This window comes from Hibiscus syriacus, unplaced genomic scaffold (assembly GCF_006381635.1).
Source record: "Hibiscus syriacus cultivar Baekdansim isolate YM2019G1 unplaced genomic scaffold, ASM638163v2 tig00110013_pilon, whole genome shotgun sequence".
NCBI classification, from domain to species: Eukaryota; Viridiplantae; Streptophyta; class Magnoliopsida; order Malvales; family Malvaceae; genus Hibiscus; species Hibiscus syriacus.
Window position 1 is genome coordinate 4555945 of NW_024062563.1, and position 11429 is coordinate 4567373.

General features: G+C 36.7%; 2 pseudogenes; one reads left to right on the forward strand and one right to left on the reverse strand.

The window, feature by feature from the left end:
* Positions 1-560: 560 nt before the first annotated feature.
* LOC120212592 lies at positions 561-7076 on the forward strand (annotated as a pseudogene).
* Positions 7077-7267: 191 nt separating this feature from the next.
* LOC120212618 lies at positions 7268-9482 on the reverse strand (annotated as a pseudogene).
* Positions 9483-11429: the final 1947 nt, after the last annotated feature.

Consider the following 11429-nt stretch of genomic DNA (forward strand, 5'->3'; position numbering starts at 1 on the left):
TACCTCCGTCTCTTTCAAAAAAATATTTATTGATTTTTTTTATAATTTTTAAAATTTCATTTTTTTATAGAAATATAAAAAAATATTGTAAAAACCTTTAATCAAATTATTTTAAAATATATATTTTTTATTAAAATTAATTATTTAAATTTTAAAAAAATTAACTTCGTATAAATTTAGCAAGGTTATAAAAAAATAAAGTTAAAAAAGTGTAAACTACATATTTAGTTAATCACTTATTCTCATGGTTACATTTTGGTCATCTTACTATTTTTTCCCTAAAATAACATTCAACATTATGTTTTGATTATTCATCATTAAAAATATATAAAATTATTGATATGTCATTATAAGATAATATTATACCATCATTAAAAAAACTATTACATCATTAATTATGTTTATATTTTAATGGTCGAGGAGAAATTTGAAATTAATAATAATTAAAATTAAAAAAATAATATTAGACATTATTTTAAAGAAAATAACTAAATGATTAAAACATAATTGTAAAAATATATAAAGACTAAGAATGTAGTTTACCCTAGAAAAATAGGTGGGGACGGAGTTCGCCGAGTCTTGAAGTATCATCGTGCATGCATTTTTATTTTTGCTAAGTACCAAACCCTCTCTTTCTCTCTCTGTTTTTATTTGCTTTGCATGCACATGAGTTGTTCGCTGCCTCTCACATCGCCGATTCAACTCATCCCTCATCGGAACTCATCGTTTCATCTCTCTCCGTTTCTCGATTCTCTTCGATAGTTTCTTTTCAAACCTTTTCAGCTCGAGGTCTTCAATAGTCCGCTAATAGTATAACAAAAAGTCGCCGTCCTTCCTTTTTCGAAACGATATTCAACGTCGGCGACGCGGAAGCTCCGGTTATTTTCTTCCAAATTTTTTCTTGTATAATTTTATATCGGTTTTTTTACTCTTTTTAAATTGATTACTCACCTGGTTTGACCGATTTGAATTTGTTTTGTTTTTCTTTTTTAGCTGGCAGGGGAGATTTTCACTGTTTCCGATTTGTTTTTTTTTAATTGTAGGGATTAAATTTGGAGCATGGCGTTAAAGAGTTGCATGAATGGACTATGCGGCGCTTCCACGACGATTGAGTGGAGAAAAGGCTGGGCTTTGCGATCTGGTGATTTTGCTAATCTCTGCGATAAGTGCGGGTAATTATGAAATTAAAATCACTTAAGCCTTCTTTTCTAAGCTTAATCATTAGCTAAGCTAACTTTTTCCTATTCAATAGCCACTCAACTTAAAATCTTCGTTGATGAATCTAAGACCGGAACAATTGGAACTTTATTTTGTTTATGTTTTGTTGTTGTGAGTGTATAATTTTTTTTTGAACTGATTGGCAGGTTTTTAATAATTTTTTTAGTGAATTGGAATATAATTTCCTTGAATTACTCTTATATAAGTTAAAGGGTAATGAAACAGTTATTGAAACGATTGAATTTTTATATCCTTCCTCTTAATAACATTGCCTGAAACTTGATTATATTTTTAATTTCATAAAGTAGCTAAACAAATAGGGAAGAATTCAAGTAATAAGGAATTTTTCCCAACTAATACCAATTCCTATTGAAGAATTCCAGTTGTTCAAAAGCAATTCATTTATGACTTATTTAGGTCTGCATATGAACAATCAGTATTCTGTGACATATTCCACTCAAAGGATTCAGGGTGGAGGGAATGCAGTTCATGTGGCAAGGTGTGTGTGATCCCAAGCATTTAGCTTCTTGTGTTGTCGTTTTCAATACTTTCTCTTTGGGTCCATCTAGTCATAATAGTATTGCGCATAATCTCAATGCTTTTGGAAATGGCAGCGTCTCCACTGTGGATGTATTGCTTCCAGGTGCTTGCTTGAGCTTCTTGATAGTGGGGGCATCATCTGTACAAGTTGTGCTAAAAACTCAGGATCAAGCCCTGTAAGATCAACTTATTTAACCTTTTAATATTTTCGAATTATGACTTTCATATTAAAGTTACATGCCAAGTAAATAATGAAGCTGATGATGTAGGGTCTCTGATAACTAGACTCGTACCTTTTGATCGGGGTATAAGTGTGCCTCTAAACAATCTCATTTTGTCCTGTCTTAAATTAATTTTGTTGTTATCCCAACACTGTCATGCAACCTCTTCTTTATTGTAGAAAAATTTGGCTTTCCCTTATTTTTACTTTTTAATAAAGATGGCGCCATATCTATTGCAAATTGTTGTATTATTTTTATTGTTAAAACTTAAAAGGAAAAGACATTCTCACTGGACAGCCTTGGCATTTAATGATTCTAATCTAACTAGCCTTGGGCATGGTATTAAATTGCGGCCGCAAGGCAGTATAACTGCCGCATCGTAGCATTTTTCAAGGTCACCGCGACATTGCAAACCACAACATAAAAGCGTAGTTATTTTTAGGAAATAAATCCTGTTGTAACGTCCGCAACATCCGTAGCCGCAACCGCAATGGCCACCACAACCGCAATTTAGTAGTATGCTTCCCTGCATGTACAATAGCTTAGGATTAGCATACTCTGGTGAGGATAACTGAGGATAATCATTAGGGAGTGAGTGATATCAGTGAGAGGAAAAATGAATGTTATCTGTTAAGATATTCCCTTTTCAGATTTACATCTTTGTTATATTAGTTCTATAATTTAGTTTGTTTCTGTTGTTCATACCATTGATACTTTCTTGTACATATTCATACAACCAATTAAGTGGCTTAGGATTTCCTACTAGCTGATGTTTAAATTTTTACATGTAAAAGCTCAGATATTTATGATGCTTTTAAAACATTTTCATACAGATGATTGAAGATGAAAAGCCTAATGGATTTGGTATAGTGAAAGGTGATGCTGGTCAGTTGCACTCAATCACAGCAGACAACCAATTAAGTGGCATTGGCAATGAAAACCTAAGGCTTATACAGTTGAACAACAATGCAGAAAGCATTGGACTGAGACAATTGCTTCAGCTTCACAATGATGACTCAAGTAGGCCTTTGGGGCAAATGAAACAGGAGGAACTTTTTTCTTCTGCTGTAGACATTGGAAGCACATGCTTGTCAAATACTAATCAAACATTGAACGGATCAGTTCAAGCTTTGAAACCCACCACTTCTAAGCTAATATTTCCGAGACATTGCCACAAACAAACTTAAGTATTTCGCTGGGCAGTTCATTAGGGAACCAAAATGTCTTTCCTGGTTCTGTTGTAGATGAAAAAGGCAAGATGTCTTCAGTCTTGCAGCAGGCATCAAAATCTCTCCATCTTCTACCCAAGCCACCAAAGCCAGTGCTTGCAGCAGGTTTGGAGGTGAATGCGAGCACGGTACCCCAGATACGTGTTGCTCGGCATCCAGTAGAGGGACGGGGACGAAATCAGTTGCTTCCTCGTTATTGGCCGAGGATTACTGACCAAGAATTACAACAATTTCTGGAGAGTATCCACCACTGTTCAATTATTGGTTTAATTTATTTTACATGCACAACCATGCATTAACTGCCCAACTAAAAATATTGTCTATCTATTAACTAGGGCAGTAAAATCCTTAACCTGTGTAATTTTCTAGTTCAAATTCCACCATTGTTCCACTGTTGAAAAGGTTCTGAGTGCGAGTGATGATGGACGGATTGGTCGCTTGGTTCTGCCAAAAGCATGTGCTGAAGTTTGTTCCTATTCCACCATCCTACCCTTGCAACTGATATTTTATTTACTCTCTGTTGAGAAGCCTTGTTGCACATCAGTTAAAAAGAGTATCTATTGCAGGCTTATTTTCCCCCCATATCTCACCAGAGGGCCTTCCTCTAAGAATTCAAGATATAAAGGGAAAAGAATGGGTGTTTCAGTTTAGATTCTGGCCTAATAACAACAGTAGGATGTATGTTTTGGAGGGCGTGACTCTTGCATGCAGTCTATGCAGTTGCAGGCTGGAGATACTGGTACTATCCTGAACCTGATTAAGGAGCAACTCAATATTTTGTTGTTAGCTTCCATTGACTAACACTGCATATGGCTCTCTGAACAGTAACATTTAGCCGCATGGATCCAGAAGGGAAGCTTGTTATGGGGTTTCGTAAAGCAACAAACAATGCTGCAGTGCAGGTAAAGTGACAATCAATTTCCATGTTAGCAAACTTGATCATTTATTGATATGATTAAATAAACAGGAAACCGTACCATCTGCCATTACTAATGGCACTCTTTCAAGTGAAAGTTACTTTTCGGGTGTTTTTGAGAATCTGCCTATAATTAGTGGTTACTCTGGCCTTCTTCAGTCACTAAAGGGAAGCACCAATTCACACTTAAACGCACTATCAAAACATTTGAGTTCAACTGTTGGTGATATTAGCTGGAATAAATCTGGGAAGCATGAGGAATGATAAGGAGGGATTATTACTACCGTCGATGTTAACTCCAGAGAGAAAAAGAACACGAAATATTGGGTCCAAAAGCAAGAGATTGTTGATTGACAGTCAGGATGCTTTGGAGGTGAAACTTACTTGGGAAGAAACACAGGATTTGCTCCGCCCACCACCAAGTATCAAGCCAAGCGTTGTCCGATTGAGGATCATGATTTTGAAGAATTGATGTGAGTACATTTCCTGGAATATTTGAGTATAGCAATGCTTGTATGTTTGGCTGTTCTGTTGCACTTGGCTCATCCTATCAATTTAATTTTGGGTCTCAGATGACTAATTGCCAATTTATTTGACCAGTGAAATTTGTACGATTTTCTGGAATTTTTTAATAAACATGAGGTACTCTTCTCCCCCTTCCGCTACCTATTGGCTACCTTGCGGTTTGCCAAGAAGTATGAATGGAGTTTTTAACGAGACCTCATATCTTATAAAAAAAAAAAATTGGGTCTCAGATGACTAATTGCCAATCTATTTGAACAGTGAAATTATTTCATATTAATAGATTGAAGAAACCTATGAAAAATCTTTTCTATTAATAGATAGAAGAAAACTAGGATCCATTATGCTCTAATTAAGACATTTTATGCAATGTGATTGCAACGTAACATTTTATGCATGTTTTTTCACACAGGAACCTCCAGTTTTTGGCAAGAGGAGTATATTTGCTGTCCGTTCAACCGGGTGAGCATATGCATTTATTTTTAAACCCATGTGAAGGTTAACGCGATAAGAATTTAATAACACAATGTATGTGCAGGAGGAAATATTAGGAATAATAGGTAATTAAATACTTTTTCGTGAGCATGTCGCCAAACCCAAACTTATAATGGTGCTTTCCTCTGCATTTCAGTTTTTTCACGTCTCTGTTTAGTTCCTTTAGAATATTTAGTAATCTACAATCCGAAAAATAACTCGTCCAAATTTCAACAATATTCATTCACATGCATAATGATCTGTCATAAGTTATACCAAAGGTCATTTTGGAAAGATAGACTCTATTTCTATCAGTAAAGCAACTTGTTTTGTCTACAAGTATTTTGTCATAAGTTACTGTGCTTGAAAGGATCTCTCTGTTTCTCAAGTTTATGATAATAATTATCTTGTCTTGAACTACTAATTTTGATCTTCAGGGGACAAGAGCAATGGGCTCAGTGTGATAGTTGTTCTAAATGGAGAAGGTTGCCTGTTGATATTCTTCTTCCACCCAAATGGACGTGTGCAGACAATAACTGGGACCAAAGCAGGTCATCATTTTCAGAATCATATTTCTCGTGCATTCCTATTTTTTTCTTTAATGAGTTCTGAAGGAATCTTTTCATTTCCTCTGCATTTGTTTTTCAGGTCATCATGTTCTGCACCAGATGAACTCACCCCAAGGGAGCAAGAAAATCTTCTTAGATTGAACCGAGGTACTTCTCAGTATATAGTCTCTTCTAGAGAACAATAGAGCCATTCTAATCCCACAAATTATCTTTCACTATTAAGAGTTTTACATGTGTAGGTTGGCCATGTGTCGTTGCATATTCCTTGATCCAATTATCTTTTATTATGCGTATTCTGCATACAAACTGTTACTGGCTATATATTATTAGTATTTTTTTCTTGATTTGATTGCATATTTAGTCAGCTTCGTTGCCTTCTAGATACTATCTACAAATGATAGCTATTAAGCCATATTTTGCATAGATTTCAAAAAAAGGAGAATAGCAGCATTCCATAGGCCAACCCCAGAGAATGAATCATCTGGTTTGGATGCTTTGGCCAATGCTGCAATCTTTGGAGACAATGTAGATAATTCAGGCACAACGTCATTGGCGACTACAACCAAACACCCTAGGCACCGTCCTGGTTGCTCTTGCATTGTATGCATCCAGCCACCGAGCGGGAAGGGAAAACACAAGCCAACATGCACATGCGTTGTGTGCATGACGGTTAAACGTCGTTTTAAAACCCTCACAATGCGCAAGAAGAAGCGTCAGTCAGAGCGTGAAGCAGATGATTGCTCAGAGGAATCAGCAAGCATGGGGTCCCCATGAAGAAGCCGAAGTAGACAGCAGCTCTAAACATTTATCATCAACACACCTGAATCCTTCCAAGAATGAAGCAAGATCGGTTAATGAGTTAGAATCCAAGAGTCAGATCACCACCAGTTGGTTGAAGCTAACAAGGGACAGATAGACTTGAACTGTGATCCTGACCGAGGATGATTCTCATTTAAGTCCCAATCATCCGACCATGATGAGTCTTGTTCAAGTGGCAACCCTTCCATTGGAGACATACCTGAAGGAGAATGGTCTTACAAGCTTACTATATGAGCAGCAAGGGAACTCCGCGTCAAATGCTCCACCACGGAGCACGAGTGGGACTGGGGAGGGTGAAACACAGGACAATAGTTGTTTCCCTTCTGCCACCGAAGAACCTGAGGGTAAGGACAAAGAAAATGGTGAAACGAGATCCGACAAAGTCGATGATAGTGAGAACGACAAGGATCCACAGTAAGGCACTTCCTATTTCTGTTTGTTTTGTTTTAAATTCTTTTAACCCCTTTCGTTTGGTGTTCTTTTCTCGTATAAAATCCATAAGGCGTTTGGCATTGGGGTTTTCAATCCCCAAGAACTTATGTATCACACAAAAATACCTTTACTGTATAGTAGACTTTGATATTAGTGATGAACATACATAACAGTATATTTAAGCTCAGGCTTGCACTCTTTATCTACAAAAACAGCATCCTCTTCTGTTTCGATATCTAGAAGGATAGGACGGTAGAAGAACACATTTTATCTTCTATATGTTGTGTTGAATTTAAAAAGGAGAAAAAAAAATGAAAAATGCTAATATTACAAAGCAATCAATCCTTCCACACTAGCCCTTCTAAGGGTTGCCGATGAGATCTTTGACTTCCTTGCCTCTCAAGCTCCTCTAATGACATGGTGGAAGAACATGCACGTGGGGGAAGCGTCAATGGCAAATTAGGTGGTCCTGTGGGAGAAAAGGACATCCTGGCCCCGAAGGCGGTGATGGCGAGAAACTTGTCCTGGGGGCAGGAGTGATGATCCCGTTAAGACTCGGTGACCTTGACATCTGTTTTCCGGCTATTGCTGCTGGATCTTGCAGAGGAAACCGACATGATATTTCATTTCTTGGATGATTTTGAGATGCTCAACTATGGTTCTCATGGTCGGCCTTTCTGATGGGGTCCATCTGGAGACATCTTTGAGCAATGTCAGCCACTGTACGGGCAGCTTTCATAGGAAATCGACCTTTGAGCTGAGGATCCATGATGAGTGACAGCCTGCAATCATCAGCTAGGAATGGCCGGCTCCACTTAACTAGGTTCCTCTCTCCTCCTTGGGATGACGATTGTCAAGGTTCTTCCGGCCAGTGAGTAATTCAAGTAGAACGATTCCAAAACTCCAAACATTGCTCTTCGGAGTTAGCCGTCCTCTCGCCAAGTCTCTACAGAGATATTTGCCACAGCCTGCATAGAGAGAGAGCGACAATATTAACTCAAAAAAGTAGATGTGTAGAGAATTGAGATAAACTCATAACACCACAATTTTTCTTCTTCAAAGAATTAACTATAGATAATAATAAAAAAAACTTAAAGATCAATTGCATGGAAGAAAGTAACTTACAACTGAATTACTGGAGATCTGTTCTGTCTCCGGGATATGACCGACACAACCATCCTGAAAGCTTCGCACTGAAATCCTTGTCAATCTGTATGTTGGCAGTTGAAAATTCATTGTACATTGCCTGCATATGATAGGACGTTTATGTAAATTACGCCTGTATGAAGTTTGAATAGAACTCGGAAAACGATAAAGCAAATCTCCAAAAGTTACTATTAGACACAGTAATGTATAGCAAGAACGGGAATGATTCATAACATGCGTGGAAGACTAATCAATAAAAGACCTTATTTCAAACAGAATGGTTATCTCAATCACATGATCAAAGCTCAAGTCCAAACATGCACATTACTCGTGTCATTCAGTTTCATCATCCGAAAAAATAGATGACGATATAGATTTGAACTATACCTGAAATGGTCCTTCCTCATGCAAGAAAGTAAGACCCTGTGCAGAACATAAAGCAATTTTCATTCGGGTATTCCAATCAAGCGGCGGTCCATCCGATCTCCCATATAAAGCCCGTCTAAGCTTCCATGAAACAGCCTCTCATAGACCAACATTCTTTTTTCTGAACCATCACGTGTGCATGATATCCAAGCAATTTACAGAGATTTGGATGTTGCAATGATGCAAGTATTTACTTCATTTATGAAGTCCCTTAAACCCTACATGAAGAAATAAGACAGTGAGACTCTAAAATATACCCTCAAATGTTTCCAAAATTAAGGGAACTTGAACAAAATAATAGTTTCGGGTTGAAGGATTATGAAAAATTATGCGGACAAATTTCATTGGTAGAATTTTGTACCTGAGTAGATGGATGAAGGCGAGTGACTGTAGCTTCAAACTTCTTTGAAATCAATGTTTCCTCTCCGAAGGAAGCCTTATACATAACAGAAGATAGACCTTCAGATGTGCATCGATCAGAAGAGAAATGATGGCAAGCAGCTGCGATTTCTTCATAACCAAAGTTTCGAAGTGTTCCAGAGGGAGGCAGAGGCAATGGTCCAGAAGCAAAAAGTGGGCCACTAACATTCCCTGTTTTGAAACTTCCCATTGTCTTCAGCACAGTAGTATTGGGAGATGGAAGCGGAAGAGGCTGTGGAATAGATGACTTCTGTTCCTTCACTAATCTCCACGACTCTTAAACTCTTCCTGTTCTTCAAATTCCACTGAAGCAAGGGCATCTTGCTCAGCAGCATCGAGACTTGATGGAGCAGATAATGCTCGTGCCCTATTGGATGTTACCTTGTTATTAGGTTGAATCGGTTTTACTCTGGTTATAAAACTTGGGGGTGCAGATTGCAGTGATCGTGTCTGAACTTGGGGCTCAGGCAGCACGGTAGGCATATGCTCCTTATGTGCAATGCGTTTTACAAAAACAGACTGCTTAGACTTTTTCTTGTTGCTTCTCAAACTGTAAAACAACCCATCTTATATACAAAGTACAAACCCCTAAACCGAGTCGAGGTCTTCTACGTTTCTGCCAGAGAACAAAGATGAAAGCAAACAAATCAACATAAGCTTTGAAATGGTTAGGACATAATTAACACCAACATATACGCATCGGGACTCCATTGCAAACTGGGTGCATGAAAGAAGCAAAGGGAATGGAGTAACAGTTGTCTTATAGTATTGGATGAATAATTCATACCACCAATAACATTAATAATCTAAAATGCTCGGTGCCTAAACCACAATATTCAAGCTATTGAATGTCTTATTAAGATAAAATATAGTCCTTAACAAGTTACACGGAGTGGTTATTGTAAATCATATGCAATAAAACATGTCCAAACGACGATTGCATCGTAATTTCCATCGATTCCACGTCGAACCGCGCCCCCCATTTATCTTCAACCCGATGACTTCACAGATTCTACGGCAGCGAATTAAAAAGCTAAACTAAACCTTGGTCAAATAGAAGTGTTCAAAGTTCAAATCTTTTAAATCAAGACAAACCTTTACATGGATTTACTTGTGACACATTCAAAACCCAGTTTTTAAAGGCATCAAATTCCATGAACTCCCAAATAATTTAGTGAATAAGCTAATTTCAACTACATATTTACTGATAAAATCACAGCCATGGATCCCTAAACAGGGAAAATGCAACATTAATCACAGCCACAGAAACACTGATGCTCCGCAAGCCATTTTTATTGGCCCAAATCAGCAAACATAAACTTAACAAACAAAAAATTCGTCAACCAGCATCCGAGTAAAAAATTCAAACCCAGATCCAGAATAATCCAAAACTGAAGGGGGAAAACATAATTCGCTCACCAACCAATCAACAATTAGAATTTTCTCATCTACATGATTAGTATAAAAAAATAAAATGAAAACAGGCAAAACACAACTTTATACAAAAAAAAACCCAAAATCATCAACGAAGTTTCATTGGTTTACAGCGGGGAAAAAAAGAACAAAAGAAGTGAGAATCAAACCTACGAAAGCAGGTCATGCAAGCCAAAACTGAGAGTGGCAAAAATATAGAGAAAATGAAGAAAACCAAGAATCCTTGTTTGATAAGTTGAGGAGAGGAGCAAGTTTGCAAGTCAAGAAAGCTGATGAGGAAAAGGTGTTCAAGAGTGAGAGGTATTGAGCAAAAGCGAGAAAAGTAGGCAAAATGCGCAGAATATTATTATTATTAGGAAGAAAGACAGAGAGAAAATAATAACTATAAAAAAATTAACAGAGAGAAATAGACATACATGAGCAATTGAGCATCGGTCAAACCAACCAAAACCCTAACAGCGAAATTAGAACTACACGCTTCCCATTTTATTGATTTGACATTTTTGCCCTTCTTTCGTATAAATTTTCAAACTTTTCTCCTTTTCAAGGAAAATAATTACGGTAGTGACCACTAAATCTTTAGCGTGTTTTTAATTTAATCATTAAAATCAATTTTTTTAATCAAAGTTACAGTGTCAAAACACAACCCCTAACGTGACACATTCAAGGCAGCATGCTCGTGTCGTCATCCTATTGGTAAAATCAAGCCTAAATTCTTGAAAAAAAAACATTTCCAACGCCTAACCATTACACTATGTATACGAGGTTGAAATATTTGGACAAAATATTATTTTTAGATCATACTGTAACATAGAGTTTGAAAAAATTACAAAAAAAAAACCTTAATTATGTGCTGAACTTAAGACTTTAAGGTGTACTATACCTAATCACCAGATTAAGAGAATTCTAATATAATTGGATAAAATAATATTTAAATTAAATTTTTTCAAGTAAATTGTTTTATTTTTCATAAGAATATATTAACCCATTAATATTTATTGATCATGAAATTATCTTAATGAAAAAATAGATTATAAGTGAACGTACAAATAATGGAATGAAG